Source organism: Coffea arabica, chromosome 6c (genome assembly GCF_036785885.1).
Source record: "Coffea arabica cultivar ET-39 chromosome 6c, Coffea Arabica ET-39 HiFi, whole genome shotgun sequence".
Lineage (NCBI taxonomy): Eukaryota > Viridiplantae > Streptophyta > Magnoliopsida > Gentianales > Rubiaceae > Coffea > Coffea arabica.
Window position 1 is genome coordinate 19,165,612 of NC_092320.1, and position 21,142 is coordinate 19,186,753.

At 35.3% G+C, this 21,142-nt stretch overlaps 1 long non-coding RNA gene across 2 annotated transcripts; it reads right to left on the reverse strand.

The window, feature by feature from the left end:
- Nucleotides 1–16,009: 16,009 nt before the first annotated feature.
- On the reverse strand, nt 16,010–19,714 carry LOC140008008 (uncharacterized). 2 transcript variants are annotated; one of them, XR_011815425.1, is made up of 4 exons: nt 19,028–19,714; nt 18,799–18,926; nt 18,314–18,430; nt 16,010–16,288 (listed from the first exon to the last, which is right to left on the reverse strand). It is a non-coding gene; the product is annotated as an uncharacterized lncRNA (long non-coding RNA). The 2 variants fall into 2 exon arrangements; XR_011815424.1 differs by having other exon boundaries at nt 18,799–18,934.
- Nucleotides 19,715–21,142: the final 1,428 nt, after the last annotated feature.

A 21,142-nucleotide genomic window follows, 5' to 3' on the forward strand; every position in this document is an offset into this window, starting at 1 on the left:
CATAATGCTTATTTTAATGGATGTACTGGTGTAAAACAAAATTACAAATTATTAAGTTTTAAACTTTACAAGTACTTAAAGCACAATAATTTTTTATTAAATTAAAATTTTCCCTTCTGTGATTTGGTAGTTTATCTTATAACCCCTCTATAGTTTAAAAATCTGTAATCAACCTCCTCATAATCTGGGTTAACATATCATCGTTAATTTTTCTAAAGTTTAAGTCAAATTAATATATTGAAAAATTTATCCTTTCACTAATTCTTTGAGGTAGTTACAAAACTATTACAATTATTATACACCTTAAACTATGTATTTGTTTTCAAGTAAACACAAAAGGTGCAACAAACCATTTTTAGCCAAGTTAATAAAATTGCAAATGTAACAATAAAAAGCACCCTATGAAAAGTTACTCTATATGATTAAGAAAATAATTTATATTTATTAGAATGGAAAAAAGTTGCCAGAAGAGGGAGAGACCATAAGAAAAATAGTTTAGAGTGAACTGCATCAATCATGCCTTCCATCAGGGAAAAATGATAGATGTGCGTGTATATAGGTACATATACGCGCATTTATGTATGTGCATGTACACGGACGTGAGGTAGTTCCTTTAAAAAGTAGCTTCTCCTGCAATAATCCAAATTTTAGCACAGTGGCAGAAATGGAAAAGTAGTATAGGCTGAACCGAAATCTACTAAAATACAAGCTTGAAATTCAGATAGAAATTGAAATGCATAAAACGTCCAGAGCCTTTTTTTTTTTTTTTTTTTTTTTTTTGAGGAGATAAAACGTTCGGAGCTGAAAGCAGAACCAGTCTTTGAGTCGTAGTGTTATTTAGATTCAAGTGAAAGAGGGGGCACAGGATACAATACAGCAGCCAAACAGAAATGGAAGCTTGAGCTCTTGGACCATTTGGCCAGAACGGTAGAGCCCTAAATTGGAACCAATACAAAGCTTTCTGCCGGAAGAACATGGCAAACATGGGAGGTCCCGGAAGGCAACGCGACCATGGTTCCAGTATCCATGTGACAAACAGCTTCGATTGTCAGCAAAATCCTGTACACGCCCGATTGTCAGCCTGTTGAGAATGGCAATAAAAGATTTAAGGATAAGCCATGGTTCGACAGGATGTCATCTTCGGAGTTAAAATCATTTCAGGAACTTGTAAGATTGTGTTGTTTTGCAATCTATCTGGAGTTGATCTCGTGGGTTGTTGTGTCAAAAAGACTCCGATATTGGTCTCCGGACCCATGATTTTTCCTGCAAATTCACCCAATAACTCATAGGATGTGACACAAGTATTCTTCTCTCCGTTGATCGGCATCCTCTCACACTCTCGAAGAGTATTTTCCATCATCTGGGCTTTTCGAGGTCCTTGAGGAATCGAAAAGTGTTCAAGAATGTAAGGGAGTTGCTCTAGCTGTGGCAACTGACAAAATTATCCTTGATTGCTATTCTCTCTACAGGGTTCAATGTATATGCATGTGACAACAGTATACCCTGTTAATGGAGTATTCAATTTGGTGCTATATATAGCCCATTCTTAAACCAGGTTTTGTTTGATTGGTTTTTAAATTTGCCAGTGATCATACTGAGACCGGATTGCCCCTGACGAATTTGAATTATGGAGGCGAGTCCATTATTTGATCAAGAACCACCAAGATTTACTACATGGCAAGCCAAGATTTCAATCTCATCGAGCTCTTTTACATTCATTGTATGGCATGTACAAGAGCATTAGTTTCGTTAAGTTAACGATCAATAGTTATAAATTCACATGCATAAAAAAATAAAGTAATTTTAGTTTATGTACATGACTCAGGAAAAAATATACCAATATACAGTAATTCTTGGTATATATATTGATTGTTAGTTCATGTACATAACTCAGGAAAAAATTTTAGTTCGTGTACATAAATCTTGGTGTATGTTTGTACCAATTTTTGTGAAAGTTAAATCAACCAAGCACAACTGGACCTGCGCCAATCCAGAATTTTCACTTGCCCGTCCCCCTAATCCAAATTTGATGCACATGCCATAAATTAAAAGATAAAAAACTTAACATTGGAGAATTAAATGTGCAAAAAGAATATATAATATAAGACTATTGTACAATATCAACATATGACACATGTCTATTGTACAACATCGTCAAATCAAGAAAATACGCACACCCAGAATACATAGATGTTCTATACAGTCCCTAAAACTTTTTTTTATATATACTAATTTGATACAGTCCACAGAACTCCAGTCTTTACCGTTACAATTTCAACTTCTAATTCTCTTTAGGGTATTAAGAAGGCCTTACTTATAATAGGTCTGAAGAAAAGTCAAGACAAGAAGGAAAGCAGCGGCAAATAAAGCAATCGCAGTCCAGGGACTGTTAAAATAAATGTAGAAGAGTTCGGCCAGCCATGTCTTTGCCTTCTTGTTGTAGTGTGCCTGAATTTTCTCGTTCACATCATGACAAATGGTGACATTCCGCATCCCGTAAGTGTTTATGTCTTTATAAACTGCTAGGTTTGGTTACAGGAAATTGACAAAAGGATTTTTGACAATCTTGAAAAAGACAAATAACAAAGCAAAAATAAATAAAATAGAAACACATGAATTTACGTGATTCGATCAAATTGATCTAGGTCCACGGACGGAAGAGGAACAATATTTTACTATGAAGAAAAAAGTACAAAAATGCCTTAGGCCCAAAAAAACAAGAGAGTCCAAAATATTTTATTAAACAAAAAATTTAATGACTCAAAGGTCTAAATAGTCCTCTAAATCTCTGTTGGTTTGGCATACTTAATCCCATCACAAACCCATTATATTTATAGGCAACTAAGAGAAAGGCTACCTTATACAAAAGTCGATATGGGACAATGCCACTTTAACAAATCTCCACCTTGGCGTGTTCTCAATATCGACAATAGCAAAATTATTCCACCTTCTCCACATAATCCCCAATAGACCTAAATCACCAGCAACGAATACCAACCAAATTCAAGCATTGATTGAACTTATAAATTGGAAGAGGTTTTGTGAGCATGTCTGTAGGAATCTCCTTGGTACTGATTTTCTGAACAAGGACTTTTCTCTCAGTAATAATATCTCGAATGAAATGAAATTTCACATGAATGTATTTCGTTCTCTCATGATATATCTGGTCTTTAGTCAAATAAATAGCACTTTGACTATCACAGTAAATAGTATGATGAGAATATAAAGACCAAGGCCCATTCAAGCACATGGGGAATTGGAAGATTCAAGTGAAAACTAGTTGATTGCACGAATACTTGAGTTTAGTAGGATTATTTGATTTTCCTCGTTGATTTTGGTTATTTCTCGCTTTAGAAAGTCTAGGTAATTAAGCTAGTTTAATTGCGGCCCATTTGTTAGTAAGTGAGGCCCAAAATCTTCCTTAAAGTATGTAGGGTAGTTTGGTCAACTTTTGGATTAGAGTTAATGCTTGTAAGGGCTATAAATAGCCCCACTTCCTCTTTGTTTTAGGGGATTAGTTTTTTACTATTAAATACAATTAGTGAGTTTTCACTTTCTCTTTGGCAAGAGAGTTTCCTTTGAATACTTGAGAATCTTCTCAAGTTATTCGCCTGAACTTATCAATCGAGTATCTCCTTGATTGTGGCGTTCTACTACCTCCAATTTGGTTCGTTAATTCGAGCAGTGACGGGTTGAGATAATATCAAAATTGTTCGTGACTTCTAGGGATTAGTTGGGTCAAATTTCCGCTGCCTAAACCATGGTGTTTTGGTTGTCTAGATCGAGGATTCACATCAGTTGGTATCAGAGCTAGTCGACAACCACCAGGTTATATTTTTTTTTGTTCGTGTATTTCGAGTCATATATGTTTATCCCAATCTGTTCGTTTGTTTAGAACCAAAAAAAAAAAAAAAAGTGTCACTGTTCACCGTTACTGTTCACACCAACACTGTTCATCATACTGTTCACCAACACTGTTCATAGTTACTGTTCATCCGAATACAAATCTGTCCAGCCTTATTGTTTGTGTTATCCAACTTGTTTACTTGGTTTTCAAATCTGGATTTTGGCAAAACTTGTTGGAATTTTGTGAATCTTGAAGAGAACTTACAATAATCTTGAGTTTCTTGCATTCTTGATCACAATCTTGAAATTTCTGAAGTTCCTGACAACTTCCTTGAAAGTTCTTGAAAGATCTTGGAGTTCTTGATAGTTATTATTTGTGGACTTCCTTGTTTTGTGTCGTGGTTAATAGTTGTAGTAAAAAAAAAAAAAACCACAGAAAACAAAAACGAAAAGAAAAAGAAAGAAAAGAGGAATCGGTTGGCAAAAAAAAAAAAAAAAGGAAAGAAAGTGGCAACCGAATTGTTTTGAATAGGGAACCAAATCTGATTTATGCAATCTTTCTTGGAGTAGAATTTGGAAGTTACCAAAAGTTGTTTCAAGAAGATTACCAAAGGTTGTTTCAAGAAGGTTACCAAAAGTTGTTCAAGAGGAAAAGGATTTTCAAAGGGTTTCCAAAAACTAACTTGTTTCCAAAATTAATTAGGAAACTAAGTAAAGCACTTGGATAACTCTTTGTACTCATTTGGACACTCTCTCTGCTACCTTTTTAGGAAACTTTCCTAAACTCTCTCATCCATTTCTTTTGGAAATTTTCCTAAAGTCTCCCATCTATTTTTAGGAAACTTTCCTAAATTCTCTCATCCACTTTAGGAAACTCTCCTATATTCTCTCATCCACTTTAGGAAACTCTCCTATATTCTCTTCCTAAATTTTAGGAACACTCTCCTACATTTTCTCCTATATTTTCTCCTATATTTTCTCCTAACTTTTAGGAACACTTCCCTACACTTTCTCCTACATCTCCGTGATTACTGTTGAGGAAGAAGTTGGTGATAATTATTTAGGCTTGAGCAGCATTTCTCAAACTACCTAACCCAACAGGTAAAGGTGTTTGGTAAGTCCATTGAAGCGCTTTGAGTGACATACACGAGGGTGAGTGATACACTAAGGGAGTGAGTGAGGCAGTTTCTACTAACTGTTTGTTGAGCCTTGCAGGTACTCTATAAACATGTCTCAAACTCATGCGACAAGTGACCCTTATGACATGAAACATGTTCTTGAAGCATTAACAGGCGTCATTGATCGCATGACTCAGAGAATTGATACACTGGAGGATAAGGTGGAGCAATCAACCCTAGGCAAGAATGCCTCCAAGAGACAACCATACGTGGAGGAGTTAGGTGATTCGAACAATGAGGAGGACATGACAGATGGAAACCGATTCCGGAATTATAAACGCATCCCTAATCAAGGGGATGATGAACTAAAAGGAATCAACCTCAAAATTCCTACCTTCCCAGGCAAGTCGGACCCTGAAGCATATTTGGAATGGGAGAGGAAGATTGAGATGCTCTTTGACTGCAACCACTACTCAGAGTCCCAAAAAGTAAAGTTGGCAACCATTGAGTTCACTGAATACGCAGCCATTTGGTGGGATCAGATTCGCACCAGACAAAGAAGACATGAAGAACCACTCATTCGCACTTGGGAAGAACTCAAAAGGATCATGAGGAAGCGCTTCATACCAGCGTATTATCACAGGGATTTGCACCATAAATTGCAAACTCTTACTCAAGGTAGTATGACGGTTGAGGATTACTTCAAGCAGATGGAGATGGCCATGCTACGGGCTGATGTTCGGGAGGATATAGAGGCAACCATGGCACGTTTCCTGAGAGGACTACACGCTGAAATTGCAGATGTTGTGGAGCTCCAACATTATCTTGACATGGATGAATTTTTGGACAAATCCGTGAAGGTGGAAAGGAGACTCAAGAGGAGGGGTATTCCCCACCAAAGCTTCAGCATCCAATCTGGAAATTGGAGAACTCCACCGTATAAAGGCGAGTTTACCCACACGAGCGAGCAAAAGTCAGCCAAGGCAAGTGGGGTTTCGAATGGAGCATGGATGTCTGATTCGTCATCTTCAAAACCGACCCAAAGGGGCGAATTTAAGGCTGATCTAGGGGCATCTAAACCTAGAAACCGCGACACTAAGTGCTTTAAGTGTCAAGGTTTCGGTCACATCGCGTCCCAATGCCTAAACCGAAGGACCATGCTCATGCTTCCAAGTGGTGAAGTGCTAATGGATGAGGAGGATGAGTATGAAGGCATGCCACCATTGGTTGAGGAAGAAGAGATAATTGCCCCTGACCAACCAGTTGGACTAGGCCTTGTTACAAGGTTGGCATTGAGTGCTCAACGCACAAATGAAGAAGAGCAGCGTACCAACATCTTCTATACCCGATGTCTAGTTAACGGGAAAGTGTGTAGCTTGATTATCGACGGAGGAAGTTGTACCAATGTCGCCAGTGCCTTATTTGTCAAGAAATTACACCTACCTGTCCAAGATCACCCTACACCATATAAGCTTCAATGGTTTAGTGATTGCGGCGAAGTGCGAGTGTCCAAGCAGGTTTCTGTGAAGTTTAACATTGGGAGATATGAGGATGAGTTGGTGTGTGACGTGGTTCCTATGCAAGCTGCCCATCTTATTCTTGGAAAACCTTGGCAATTTGATCGCGAGGTTACTTATGAAGGTCATTCCAACAAATACTCGTTCATGCATAAAGGGACAAGGGTCATACTTGTTCCACTCTCACCTACACAAGTTCGAGAGGACCAAAATGTTTTACAGAGGGAATGGGAGTTGGATCGATTAGAAGGCAAGGAAAAGAAAGGGCGAACATTGATCATGCTCGCTAAACCTGAGGACAACATCGGGCACTGGGAGCTGGATTGTTCCACCTTTGTGATGTTTAACGTGTTTTCATTTGTGCAGGTTATTCGTGGTCAGATATCCTTCATCTTGCAGTATGCAATACCCGCAACCATAGAGATCTGCGAAGAGAGTGCTGGACAAGTAATTCCAACCAACACTAGTCGAGTTACATTGGCCTTTGATGCAGTTTTTGCACGTCTTGATGCGTACAACTCGCAGCCCAACCAAACCTTGGTTCACCGGGCGTCCGCTCACGATCCACCCATAGGATTGAGACGTCGCTTGTGTGACCATTTTCATGGAAATCTTGCTGTCCGCAACATGTATCTACCACCACCACAAGTTGTCCTTGTTCCACACAAGGATGTCATGATCATTCTTCGCTTAAGAAGGCGACATGCAGGCTGCTTGGTGACTATACACATGCTCTCATCACTTTTGTTTTGTAAGAGAGTCATGATTTGGGGACAAATCGCCTTTAAGAGGAGGGGAATGATGAGAATATAAAGACCAAGACCCATTCAAGCACATGGGGAATTGTAAGATTCAAGTGAAGACTAGTTGATTGCACGAATACTTGAGTTTAGTATGATTATTTGATTTTCCTCGTTGATTTTGGTTATTTCTCGCTTTAGAAAGTCTAGGTAATTAGGCTAGTTTAATTGCGGCCCATTTGTTAGTATGTGAGACCCAAAATCTTCCTTAAAGTATGTAGGGTAGTTTGGTCAACTTTTGGATTAGGATTAATGCTTGTAAGGGCAATAAATAGCTACACTTTCTCTTTGTTTTAGGGGATCAGTTTTTGACTATTAAATACAATTAGTGAGTTTTCACTTTCTCTTTGGCAAGAGAGTTTCCTTTGAATACTTGAGAATCTTCTCAACTTATTCACCTGAACTTATCAATCGAGTATCTCCTTGATTGTGGCGTTCTACTACCTCCAATTTGGTTCGTTAATTCGAGTAGTGACGGGTTGAGATAATATCAAAATTGTTCGTGACTTCTAGGGATTAGTTGGGTCAAATTTCCGCTGCCTAAGCCATGGTGTTTTGGTTGTCTAGATCGGGGGTTCACATTATAGTAGTAACACCTTGATGCAGACTAAATTCGCCAAACAAACTCGCCAACCACAAGGCTTATTTGATTGCCTTGGTCATGGCCATATATTTTGCTTTCGTAGTACATAAAACTATAACAGGTTGTAAAGTAGCTTTCCAACTAACTGCACAATCGTCAACACAGAATACGTACTCTGAAAGTGATCTTCTTCTATCAAGATCCCTGATATAGTCAGGATCTACAAAACCAACCAAAATTTTATTATTTCTCTCAAACTCCAAACAACAGTTTGAAGTTCCTCACAAGTATCTGAAAATCCACTTCACAGCTTGCCAATGTGCTTTTTCAGAACAAGATATATTTGCTAACCACACTGGCTGCTTGTACAATATCTGGACGAGTACAAGCCATTGCATACACAATACTACTGACTACACTGAAATAAAGAACTCGTGTCATATATTCCTTTTCTTCAACTGACTGTGGTGATTGAACAACGAATAGTCGAAAATGACTAGCAAGAAGAGTAGTCACAAGTTTAGCATCTTTCATGCCAAATTTCTCAAAAACTTTCTCAGGGTAATTTTCTTGAATCAAGAATAACTTTCCAACTCCTCGGTCTCTTTTGATCTCCATGCCAAGAATTTTCTCAGCTGCTCCCAAATATTTCATTCCAAATTCACTACTTAACTGCAACTGTAAAGTGTGAATTTCTGATAAATTCTTATAGCAATGAGCATGTCATCAACATAAAACAACAAATAAATGAAAGAACCATCATGTAACTTCCGGAAGTAAACGCAACTATCATACATGCTCCTTGAAAACTATGACCCAACATAAAAGTATCAAATTTCTTATACCACTGTCTTGGAGATTGCTTTAATTCATATAAGGATTTCTTTAGCAAATAAACATGGTCTTTCTTTCCTTCAATTTCAAATTCCTGAGGTTGTTTGATATAAATTTCTCTTCAAGTTCACCATGTAAGAAAGTTGTCTTAACATTGAGTTGTTTCAACTCCAAATCATTTATGGCAACTAAAACAAGCAAAATATGAATAGAAATATGCTTAACAACAGGTGAAAATATTTCATTAAAATCACCCCTTGTACTTGACTATAACCCTTTGCAACCAAACGTATTTTGTACCTTACATCTTCGACTCCTAGAATATTTTCTTTCTTCTTGAAAACCTATTTGCATCCAATAATTTTCTTATCTGAAAGCGGCTTTACAAGAACCAAGTTTCATTTCGATGGAGAGACTCAATTTCTTCATTCATTGTAATCAACCACTTAGCAGAGTCATCACAAGAAACTGCCTTTGAATAGGTAGTAGACTCACTAACTACATCCGCTTTTTCTGCAACTAAAAAAGCATACGCAACCAAATTTGCATATCTTTGTGGTGGTTGAATATTCTTTCTTGGTCTATCTCTAGCAATGAAATATTCTTCCTCTTCTGAATTATTTTCATCAGTAGATTCAGATGCATCTATTGGCACTTGTTGAATAGAAGGACCAGAACTATTAATTTCAAACTCCACTTGCTTCTGCATACCTATCATGTGTTTGACAAGAACTAGAAGACTCTTTCTTGGAAGATAACTGATAAGTGGATATTTTACGTATTTTTAGTTAGTTTTGGTGTATTTTATCTAGTTTTATATTTAATTAACTAGGGTTTTGGTCAAGATATCTATGCTGCGGTTTAATTGGCAAAAATTACATTTATATAGATTTTAATGGAAAGAAATTCATGTTTTTGTAGGATTAAGGACTCAATCATCAGTTGGAGTGAATTGAGAAGAAAATTGGATAATAATTGATGAATTGAAGTGGTTTAAAGAAGGCATGAAGTACAAAACATTCAATTGAGGGAATTCAAGTAAAGATAGTTTCGACACATCTTGGTATTTTGGCTATATCTCGAGTTACAATGATCAAATCGAGGTGATCTTGGTACTATTTTGAAACTAAGAGATATATCTACATTTGGTATGAAGACATCAAAGTCTAATTCAGCCGTTTTCCTGGTCAAAAAGTCGAAACACAGAAACTTATCTATATGGTCGAAAGTTGAAGCCCAGAATTGACCAGCCTATGGTATTTTGACCATATCTCCGTCCACCGATATCCAAATTAGATGATTCTTGAAGCATTGGAACGTTAATTCAAAGGCTATAACTTTTGTGTTTTGTAAAACAGCTAGTTCGGTGGCTATCATAGAGAAAAATTGCAGTTGAAGTGAGGTCAAAAGTGAAAATGCGTATGGCAGCCGAATTTCTGCAATTTGCTCAGTTATTTTTCTCATCTTCACACTACTTTCCAGCTAGAGTTGAAGAGAAACGTAGGCTGCACATGTTTCTGATACACAAAGGAAGAAAAATAACTTATTGTCAAGTCAAAAATATACGGCAGAATGAAGAGGCTGGAACTTTGTTTGGTTGACTTGGTTAACACCAGATTTAGAGAATCAAAGGGGAGAAGAAAAATACGGTAGGTGAATGGAGGATATCATAATTTGAGGATAAAAACTGAGGATGGTCATATTCTCTTGAACTAGCAATTTTTGCAGGAGTTTGGAGAGTGCAAGAATTACCACAAAAATGTAGTTCTTCCATTTCTTTAGTGTAGGATAATTTAGTTAGTTAGTTCATCCTTCTTGTATATTAACTAGATTAGGATGTAGATGGAGATAAAGAAGGAGGAGTTGAAGCTCAAGTGACATGGGTTATCTCTTCTCCAACTCTTATCTTTTGTATTGGATTCTTAAGTATGATTATTATACAAGTTTTGGATTTTATGTTTATTATGCATTTTTAAAGTTAATGCCTAGAGTATGAATGAACTTTCTATATTTTGTAGTGATATTTATTTGGTTATTTGGTGATATTATTTTGAACAAGTTATTATCACTTTTGATATTCTAATCACAATTAACTGGCCATTAATTGTGATTATCTAAAGTGTTAAATTTGCAATGAGAATTGGAATTTAACACTAGTTTAAGGAAGTGATAAACATAAGGAGTTCACTCACGAAAGTAGAGGTGCACCTATGTGGTTTAAGTGACTTATTTTATGTAATTTCGTAGAAGAAATGAACTTGTAGTTAATTTCATAACCACGAGAGTAGGTATGGCTTAATTACAAGTATAGTTGATTCACTACGAGAGTACATTTCACATACATTAGGAAATTACGCCATAACTAGTCAAGATAATAGCATTCACTTAACCAGTAATCTCATTTGCAAGAGTAGTGAGGAATTCCATATCTCTAGGAGCTTTCTAGTGTTAATTTTCATATTTATGGTAGTCTCATGGTTAATTAATTCCATATTTATGGTAGTTTAGATAATAAAAGAGTTTGAAAATCACCGGTAATTGCAATCTTTCCTGTGGGATCGACCCTTAATACCCTATACTCGCTCACGATTCGTATACTTGCGATAAATCGCATGTGGGATATTTAGGAGTTTATAAATCTAAAACCTGATTGTGAATAAACTAATTGTATATGTATACCTCGCGCACATCAAGTTTTTGGCACCGTTGCCGGGGAAGATTTGTCAATATCGATGTTAAGAACAACTTTATTAATTTAGACAATTTTATTTATTTTTGTTGTTATTGTTGTGTCTAGTGTCTTAAGTATTATTTTTAGTGTCTTTGTGAGTCTTTGTTTATGTTTTATGTTTTTTGTTTGTTTAGAGTCAACTATTTTTCTTGACTAAACATGTTTTTGAGTTACTTTGAAGACATGTTTAGGGAACCAAGGAGAGTAGAATATATGGAGGAGCAATGCATGAGAAGTGAAAAATCGGCAATGGATGGTTACTACGCTCAAAGCTCCTTGAATAGAGGTAACCAAGAAATTACCAAAGGTATATCATTTGAAAATGGTTTGAGGTGCTTAAAAGCTAAATTTGATGTTATAAAGTTAAAAATTCAAATGGACACCATTATGAATATCCTTGAGCAAAAGAGAAATGTTGATACTTTTAATTCTTATCATATGATTTGTGACTTGTGTGGAGGTTATCATGCTACTAATATATGTATGCAAGCACAAAATTGGATTATTTTGATGAATTAGGGCATTACAATCCTTATTTTGATCAATATAGTGCTAATTTGAGCAATTGTTATGCTTATGGTTGGGATAATCAATGTACTTATAGTGATTCTCCATGTTTTTATGATTACCAATTCGAATGTGTCTACTATGAATCAAAATCATCTTGAAAATTGACAATAGAAAAGTTAGCTAATGCACCTCTACCTTGGGAATTAGGAAGTGAACCATTAGCTAATGATTCTAATGCATCTTGGGAGCTAGCTGTAGAACATTCTTCTAATCAATTTGATTTAGCCATAGAAAAGCTAGCTAATGTGACTTCCGACCGTTTTGATAGGATTGAGGAAATAATAGATGAATTAGCTTCTCACTTTGGTAGAATAAATGAGCAATTGAATGCATTGTATGAAGTTATTTCTTCTAATAATTTGCAAAATGATCCTAGCATGAATGGTAGAAATATTGTATGTGAAAATTGATTGGATTTTGATGAAAATGATGAATCTCAATTGTGTTTCAATGAGCAAATGCCCATTTCACATGATAATATCTTTGGAACTAATCTTGAACTTCAAGAGGTGAGTTTTAATGACTCATTTTTCACCCCTCTTAAGGAGTGTATTGAAAGTATAGGTTCTAAAGGTATTGTTGCACAAGATATCCTCATGGTATCTCCTTTGGTAAGTTCTTAAGTGATGCATAGTCAAGGTAATATCTATGAAATACTTGGGATAGGTAAGTCACTTCCATTTCTCATATCATTAGATCATATGACTTTTGCTATAAAGTCACATTTTAATGATCTACCATGACCTAAAATGGTGGATTATTTTTTAACCAAACCTCCTTAAAAAATGAGGTTCAATAGTCGAGCCAACGACTATAAACAAAAGCGCTTGTTGGGAGGCAACCCAATGTTTTAGTACTTTATGTTATTTTAGTGTGATTTTATGTTTAAATTATATGTTTGAGTTATTTCATTATTTTTCATTTATAGGTATTGGAAAGGAAAGCAAAAGTGATCAAATGAGATGAAAAAGGCGAAGTTTGATCAAGGAACTCAACCCCTCGACGTTAATATTACTAATGATTATCAAATGGAATTCATGAAGCATGGGAGACAGATGGACAACGGATCTTGAAGCTTCATTTTCAATCACAACAATAGGAGAGTATCACTTTCTTTTTCTTGAATAAGGAACTCGTGCCATATATTCTTTTTTTTCGACTAACTGTGGTGATTGAGCAACGAATAGTCGAAAATGACTAGCAAGAAAAGTATTCACAGGTTTAGCGTCTTTCATGCCAAATTTCTCAAAAACTTTCTCAGGGTAATTTTCTTGAATCAAGAATAACTTTCCAACTTCTCGGTCTCTTTTGATCTCCATGCCAAGAATTTTCTCAGCTGTTCTCAAGTATTTCATTTCAAATTTACTACTTAACTGCAACTTTAAAGTGTGAATTTCTAATAAATTCTTAATAGCAATGAGCATGTCATCAACATAAAACAGCAAATAAATGAAAGAACCATCATCTAACTTCCGGAAGTAAACGCAACTATCATACATGCTCCTTGAATAGCCATGACCCACCATAAAAGTATCAAATCTCTTATACCACTGTCTTGGAGACTGCTTTAATTCATATAAGGATTTATTTAACAAATAAACATGGTCTTCCTTTCCTTCAACTTCAAATTCTTGAGGTTGTTTGATATAAAATTTCTCTTCAAGTTCACCATGTAAGAAAGTTGTCTTAACATTAAGTTGTTTCAACTCCAAATCATTTATGGCAACTAAAACAAGCAAAATATGAGTAGAAATATGCTTAACAACAGGTGAAACTATTTCATTAAAATCAACCATTGTACCTGACTATAACCCTTTGCAACCAAACGTGTTTTGTACCTTACATCTTCAACTCCTAGAATACTTTCTTTTTTCTTGAAAACCTATTTGCATCCAATAATTTTCTTATCTGGAAGCGGTTTTACAAGAACCCAAGTTTCATTTCGATGGAGTGACTCAATTTCTTCATTCATTATAATTAACCACTTAGCAAAGTCATCACAAGAAATTGCCTTTGAATAGGTAGTAGACTCACTAACTATATCAGTTTTTTCTGCAACAGATAAAGCATATGCAACCAAATTTGCATATCTTTGTGATGGTCGAATATCCTTTCTTTGTCTATCTCTAGCAATGAAATATTCTTCCTCTTCTGAATTATTTTCATCAGTAGATTCAGATGTATCTATTGGCACTTGTTGAATAGAAGAACCAGAACTGTATATCAATTTCAAAGTCCACTTGCTTCTGCATACTATCATGTATTTGACAAAAACTAAAAAACTCTTTCTTGGAAGATAACATAGAGAATTCATCAAAAATAACATCTTTATTGATTATAAATTTTAAAAATATGGGATCTAGATACTATAATCTGTATCCTTTCACCCTAGAAGCATACCTAAGAAAAATATATTTTTTAGTTCAAGACTCTAAATTTCATCATTTACATCCATGTATACTGGACACCCAAAAATTTTAAAATCAAAATAATCAGCAGGAGTATCTGACCAAATTTTCTCAGGAGTTTTGAAATTAAGAATAGCAAAATGAGCACGGTTGACAATATAACTAGCCATAGAGATCGCCTTTACCCAAAAGTCCTTTGTCAACCCTGCATTAGAGATCATGTACCTTACTCTCTCCAAAAGTGTTTTGTTCATATGTTCGGCCACACCATTTTGCTAAAGTGTCATTCTGACAGTGCGATACCGAACAATTCCTTCATTCCTGCAAAATTCATCAAATTTTTTTTTAATAAAATTTCATGTTATTATCTGTTCTAAGTCGCTTGATCTGTTTACCTGTCTTTTTTTCAATCAAAACTTTTTATTGCTTGAAAGTGAGGTAAATATCATTCTTATATTTAAGAAAATAAACCCAAACTTTCTTTGAATAATCATCAATGAAAATTAACATAAACCTAGCACCACTCTTAGACGGAACACGAGATGGACCCCATAAATCTGAATGAACATAATTAAGAGTACCTTTTGTCTTATGGATTGCTGAAGAACTGAAACTAACTCTTTTTTGCTTCCCAAAGATATAATATTCACAAAATTCCAGTGATCCAATACTCTGACCGCAAAGAAGTCCCATTTTGCTTAGTATGTCCAAACTTTTCTCGCTCATATGTTTCAAATGCATATGCCATAATTTGGTGATATCAGAATCAGACAAAGATGATAATAATGAAACTACAGTCAAGCTTGTGACAGTAGATCCCAGTAAAATATATAAACTACAAACTTTGCAAACTTTCATTATAATGAGAGTACCTTTAGAAACCTTTATAATACCATTTTCAACTGTGTATTTGTACCCAAGAGCCTTTAGGATGCCCAATGAGATGGGATTCTTTTTCAAATCAGGAACGTGTCTAACATTAGTGAGCATCCTCACACTACAAGAAAATTGATTTTTAGTGACAAGCCATTTTCGTCATAAAAAAAGAAAAAGTCGTCACTGATAAGTTTTATTGACAACTTTCTAGTCGTCACTGAAGGCCCGTCGGTAAAAGTATACAGTGACAACCTTAAAAGTCATCAGTGAATGATACTATTTTGCGACAACTCGTGTCGTCAGTAATTGTTATAATTTTAGTGATGACATAGTATCTTGTCAATAATGTACAAAGGAATGTCGTCACTAAAACTAATCCATAGTGTCAAGTAGTATAAACTAATTACTGCCCTCAGGGGCTTGGTCTGGTGGTTGAAGTTGCTGAAAATGGAGCCTCAGGTCCCTGGTTCGAACCTTACTGCCAGCAAGTTGCTGAGGGTGGTGAATAGTCTACGGGGTCCACTCCCTGCGGGACACACCTAAAAAAAAAAAAAAGTATAAACTAATTACTGACAACTTCTGTTGTCACTAAACAGTTTTCAATTCCATAACAATAGGTGATTGTCAATGGAGAAATTTAATTCAGTGACAACGCTTTGCCACCATGAAATATGATTTTCTTGCTAAATTATATCTTAAAAATGAAAAAAAGACAATGCTTTACAATTAACAAATGAAGGCATCCATTACATTATGAAATGCTAAAATACCATTTTAAGCATTCGAACATCATAATCAAGTTCAACAACACCATACAAATAGTTTGATAAGTGGTATTTGGCCCAAATTTCACATATAAGTCAAGACAATTTTACAAAACAAATCCAAATCCCCAAAAAATGTGTTGTTGAAGCATTTCTTGAGCATAAGATTTTCTCTATAGTTCTTGAGTCAATTAACAACTCTTGCTGCTGATCTTCCAAAAGTCTATAATGAGCAACATATCTGCAATAAAGTACTTCAATTATTATTGGGTGATAAGAAAAACTTGATACAAGAAGGAGAACTTAAGAATTTGCAAGAAAATAAGCTAAATCACTTCTTTTAAGTGTCATCTAGATAGTGACTAAATAAGAGTAAAGTAAGAGATAAAGCACTTAGAACTTCCGACAAACAACTAGGTATAGATATAAAAATGTGATTGTACTAATCCAACAGTATAAATTCATTAACTTCCTAAAGTTTTGCAAACTTTTTTTACGTAAATATCAAAGAGAACAAACCCAACATTGCTGACCATAGCACCCTGTCAAACATCAAAATTGATGGAAGCTTCAGTGCTAGCAACAAGATAGCAACCAAAAACAATATGATTCTAATCAAAGGTTAACCTTCAGAACTGCTTTTCAATTTATCTAGTAATTCAAAAGCCAAACCTAAAACTGCTACTAAGGTTTAGCCAAATATGAAATTTTGATTCATACAAAGTCATAAACATTTCTTTGTCTCTGCGATTGATACAAAGTTATAACCATTTCTCTGTCTCTGCCAAGGATGGCTTAGCATAGTACTGTTACCACTTGTTGTTTATTGATCCTCAATAATTATCAGTAATTCTTTGGAACTGACCAATACATCTAATTTTTACCAGGATGTTTTAAAGTATTGGAAATTAAGGGGAAAAAATAAACAAATGGATTTTACTACTGTTCGCTCAATAAAGATAACCTTATCATCTCCGACCTAATCTTGGATTGCTTATATGACTTTTGCATCATTATGAATGTTGATCAACTCTTGCAAAATATTTGAAGCTATCTAATTCCAGAACAACAAATCACAAACGAACCATTATTAATAGAAAAAAGACAGAATTGACAGACTTGCACCAAAGTAAATGAAAGTTTAAAGTTAAAAATATTGGTTACTTTAGGTTCACTGATTTGAAGGCTAGTTTTCAAAGCATTGCGTTAGATCAGTAGCCTGCTCAATCTAACATGCACATTAATCAAGAAGAAAGTCAATTGATAGGAATATCTAAGTAATTTTTCTTTGAGACACACATTTAATATTGAATCTGGAAAAAAAATTCTGTTGGCTAACATACTTGACAAAACATAGAACTTTGGATTATACTGAAGAGACATGATAACAAGTATGTAATTCTCACACTCATTTTTGGATACTTAAAAGTAACTTAGACAAAATATGAAAACAAAGTTTCTCATTCAAACTCAAAATGAAAATCAGCCCAAATTCTTCTTCCTCATTATTCACACCCTGGATAAGACAACCAGATAAAACATTTTAAGTGCCATCTTCACAGATTCATGGTATTTAAACAACCTATCTCAGCAGGTTACAGGACAAAAAACATTACAAAATCTTACTGAACAAACTTATGACCAAAATTCGTGCTGTAAATGGATATTTTACTTCAAAGAATGTAGGAGCCACTTTTTAATCAGTCATCTAAATTATTCAAATGTTCTTGTTCCGTCTTAGCTTCAGCAAGCTCTCTCTAGCAGTTTCACACACACACATTGATAGAGCAATGTAGCTAAAAAAAATAAAAAGATATTTAAAAAAATGAAAAACAGATTTTGATAGAGAAAGTATCGGGTAGTTAACCACCACTACTATGGGCATTCAATCTTTCTACCTCGATAAACCAAAAAGTTTAGTATACCAGTTGCTAGGTCCAGGCTTAAGGTTCATACATTAATCACAGCCTTCAAAGTAACACTACTACCAGCTTTTAGTCTGTTACTCCACCCACATTCTGCCTCCCCATTTCTTTAGCTCCTCAACTAACCGTTAGCCAATCTTGGCGTAGCAACATAGCAATAGGATTGGCAGCAACCAACCCCTTCCCCTGCAACTTTTTGTGGGATCAAGACATACAACAGATGGATTTAAAACGTACAATTTTCTGAATAAGAATAAAGCAATAAATATAGCATATTTCACTAGTTCTGAAAATAAATGAAGAGCGTAAATTATGTCCAAAACAGAAAAACAGAATTGTACCTTATCAATAACATTATTCACTGTGGTCTGTATAGTTCCACCAGTTGCAGCAGCCACCCGATGCAGATCCTCCTCGGTAACACGACCAGCACAGAATACATCCCGATTTGCAAAATACTGATGAAAGCCAATAGGATCAATAGAGCTCATGATGATACTAAACATAAGTTGTTCTGCAAAATGCAGAAAACAGTCCTATGCATAAACAAAACTGAAGTAGAGCTTGAGATAAAATATAATCAATAAAGTATAGCCCTACTTCTCACGCTGCGCAGGGAAGAAATGCCATACTTCAAATCTAATTAATAAATTTAATTTTCTATAGATGTTCAATAGGAAATTTAAAGTTCTATACATAAAGCAAACCCCAATTTAAAACAGCAGCAGCTTTGCACATAGGGACAAGCCCATGTAGCACTAAAGAAACCCAGAAATTTGTTTGCCCACATGAAAATTTAATCATTAAATAATTAAGCAAGCATTACCTGTGTTGCTAGGTCACCAATAGCCAGCCGAGATAAAATGATTTTAGCCCCACTTTTCACACATTTATCTAACTTGTCATAAATGATATTCCATTCTTCATCAAAGATTGACTGATACTGCAATGGATCTGAAAGCCTGTTAACAACATTTGCTGAGTAACATATGCATTTTTAACACGAAATATGAAAATAATTGCTTCTGTGGATAAAAGTGCAGAAAATATCCTACCTTATTTCTGCATTCTCTTTCTCTGATTTCAGTTCCAATTCTATATTCAACAAAAGTATCTTGGGATTTACAAATTTCTTTGGTTGCTGTTCAAAACCAGCATATGAGAATGTTTTCTTAAAGGCAACGCCATTCACAAGAAAAGAATCCCTCAACGGCAACAGGAAGGCTAGCTGGCACGGCAAAACTCAAATTCTTGGGCTTCGAAGCAAGTACCTTCTGACACACATCCCTTTGGGTACAAAGCGTGCACGTGAATGTCTCCGAATACTTCATCCCCTACCTTGAATTCCTTCACAAAAAAAATTACAAAAAAATTAGGGCAAATTTTGCAAAATTTTATAGAAAGAGATGATTAAATCCATGGCTCAAACTAGCCACCAAAAAATTTTGCAAAAAAATACTTGGGGAAAAAATTTAGCCAAATTAATTTGGAAAAAATTAGGGAAACAAGATGAGGCACTGGTGTCGGTGAAGATGAGGCACTGCTGGTCTGGGGGATTGCCCTCCTTGTCCTGGATTTTGGCCTTGACATTATCGATGGTGCCAGAAGACTCCACCTCAAGGGTGATGGTTTTCCGTATCAGGGTTTTCATGAATATCTGCATCTTTGATGACGGCGGCTGCCTGCCTGCCTGCCTCCGTTGCTGCTAGGTTTTGGAAAATGAATAAATGGGCTTGAGAATAAAGGAGTTGACTAAAGGATTGAGAGTCTGAAGAGTACTAAAGACATTTGGATATAGGGAGTAAGAGTGGTTCTATGGTACCCGCGCCACTTTTTTTCATTTTTAGTTTGAACAAATTTCTGGTACTACTGATTCAAGACAATCCAAGTGAATTTTTAGCTTCAAATTTTATTTAAATTTACTAATGTATTTCTAATCACTACTTCTTAACATATTTATCAAAAAATTATAATGGATGAAAAATTTTTGCTAAATTCAAAGAACTGGTAAATATACTCTTTCTCAAGTTGTAATAGTTTATATAGTTGTTCTAATGATAGGTTGCAATTTTATCATTTATTTTATTATTAATTTCCCCTATTACCTGACTTGATGTGGGTTAATTGTTGGATTCTACTAATTTTTAGTATTTTACATTTATTTCAGGGAGTAGAACGAAAATATGATAACAAGTGCCAATTTGACAGGAAAGGAGTCCAAATAATAGAGCTTATCCCAGTGGCATTTTTGAAAAAGGAAAACTTTTGCCCATTTTTGGTATTTTGCTGAAGAGGGCAACGGACGGAAAGTCTTCTTTTTCTGGTGTGAGCCGCCGTACAGGAGGAGGATTAGAGTAGGACTTTAGATAGAAAAAAGTGTGAAGGGAACAAAAACTACTTAAGCTTTTGCTTTTGACTTTTCTTAGGACGTTTTTTTTTTCTTTTCCTTGAGTGGGTTGCTCCTGCGCATGTCAGGAGATTCTCACCAATTAAACGAATTGGAGCTATTCCCAATTTCGAAGGACGATGCCCGTGAATATTATTTCTGAATTCTCGTATGGGTCTTTTGCATTGGAGATGAGTTATATCCCTTTTTCTAGTCAAGAAGCAACGGATGCTTTGGGTCGCCTAAAATTGTGAGATCGATTTAATTTTATCTTTTTCTTTTATTTATTGGTATTTGCATATTCCCTGGTTGCAGTGCTTATGGTTGTTTAATTAATTAATTGTTTTGGATCCGGATAATTACTTAATTTAGTAACCTATTGTCAATCAGGGAGGGCATTAAATCCGTAATTGTTTAATTGTCCTGAAATAGTGACAACTGGTATGATTAGATTCATGTTAGGGGGATACGCGGGCTAATATGAAATAACCCTGGTAGTGCGTTATTTGGTTAGAATAGGGCTCCTCTAATACGTAAGGCAATTGGAAAATTAAATCTTACGGGCGTACCTAAGATTATTTCCTAATTAGAGCAGTGATTAACGGGCGTACCTTAATCACTGACACAGTAAGGAGGGGTTGACTGTCATCGCTTGTTTGGCAGTTATAACCTATTTATTAGTAAATAATTGGAATTGCCTTTGTTTCGATGATCAATTAGGTGAATCATTATTGAAATTATTTCTTGGCTAGATTCTCAATTATCACTCATTGATTTTAGTAAT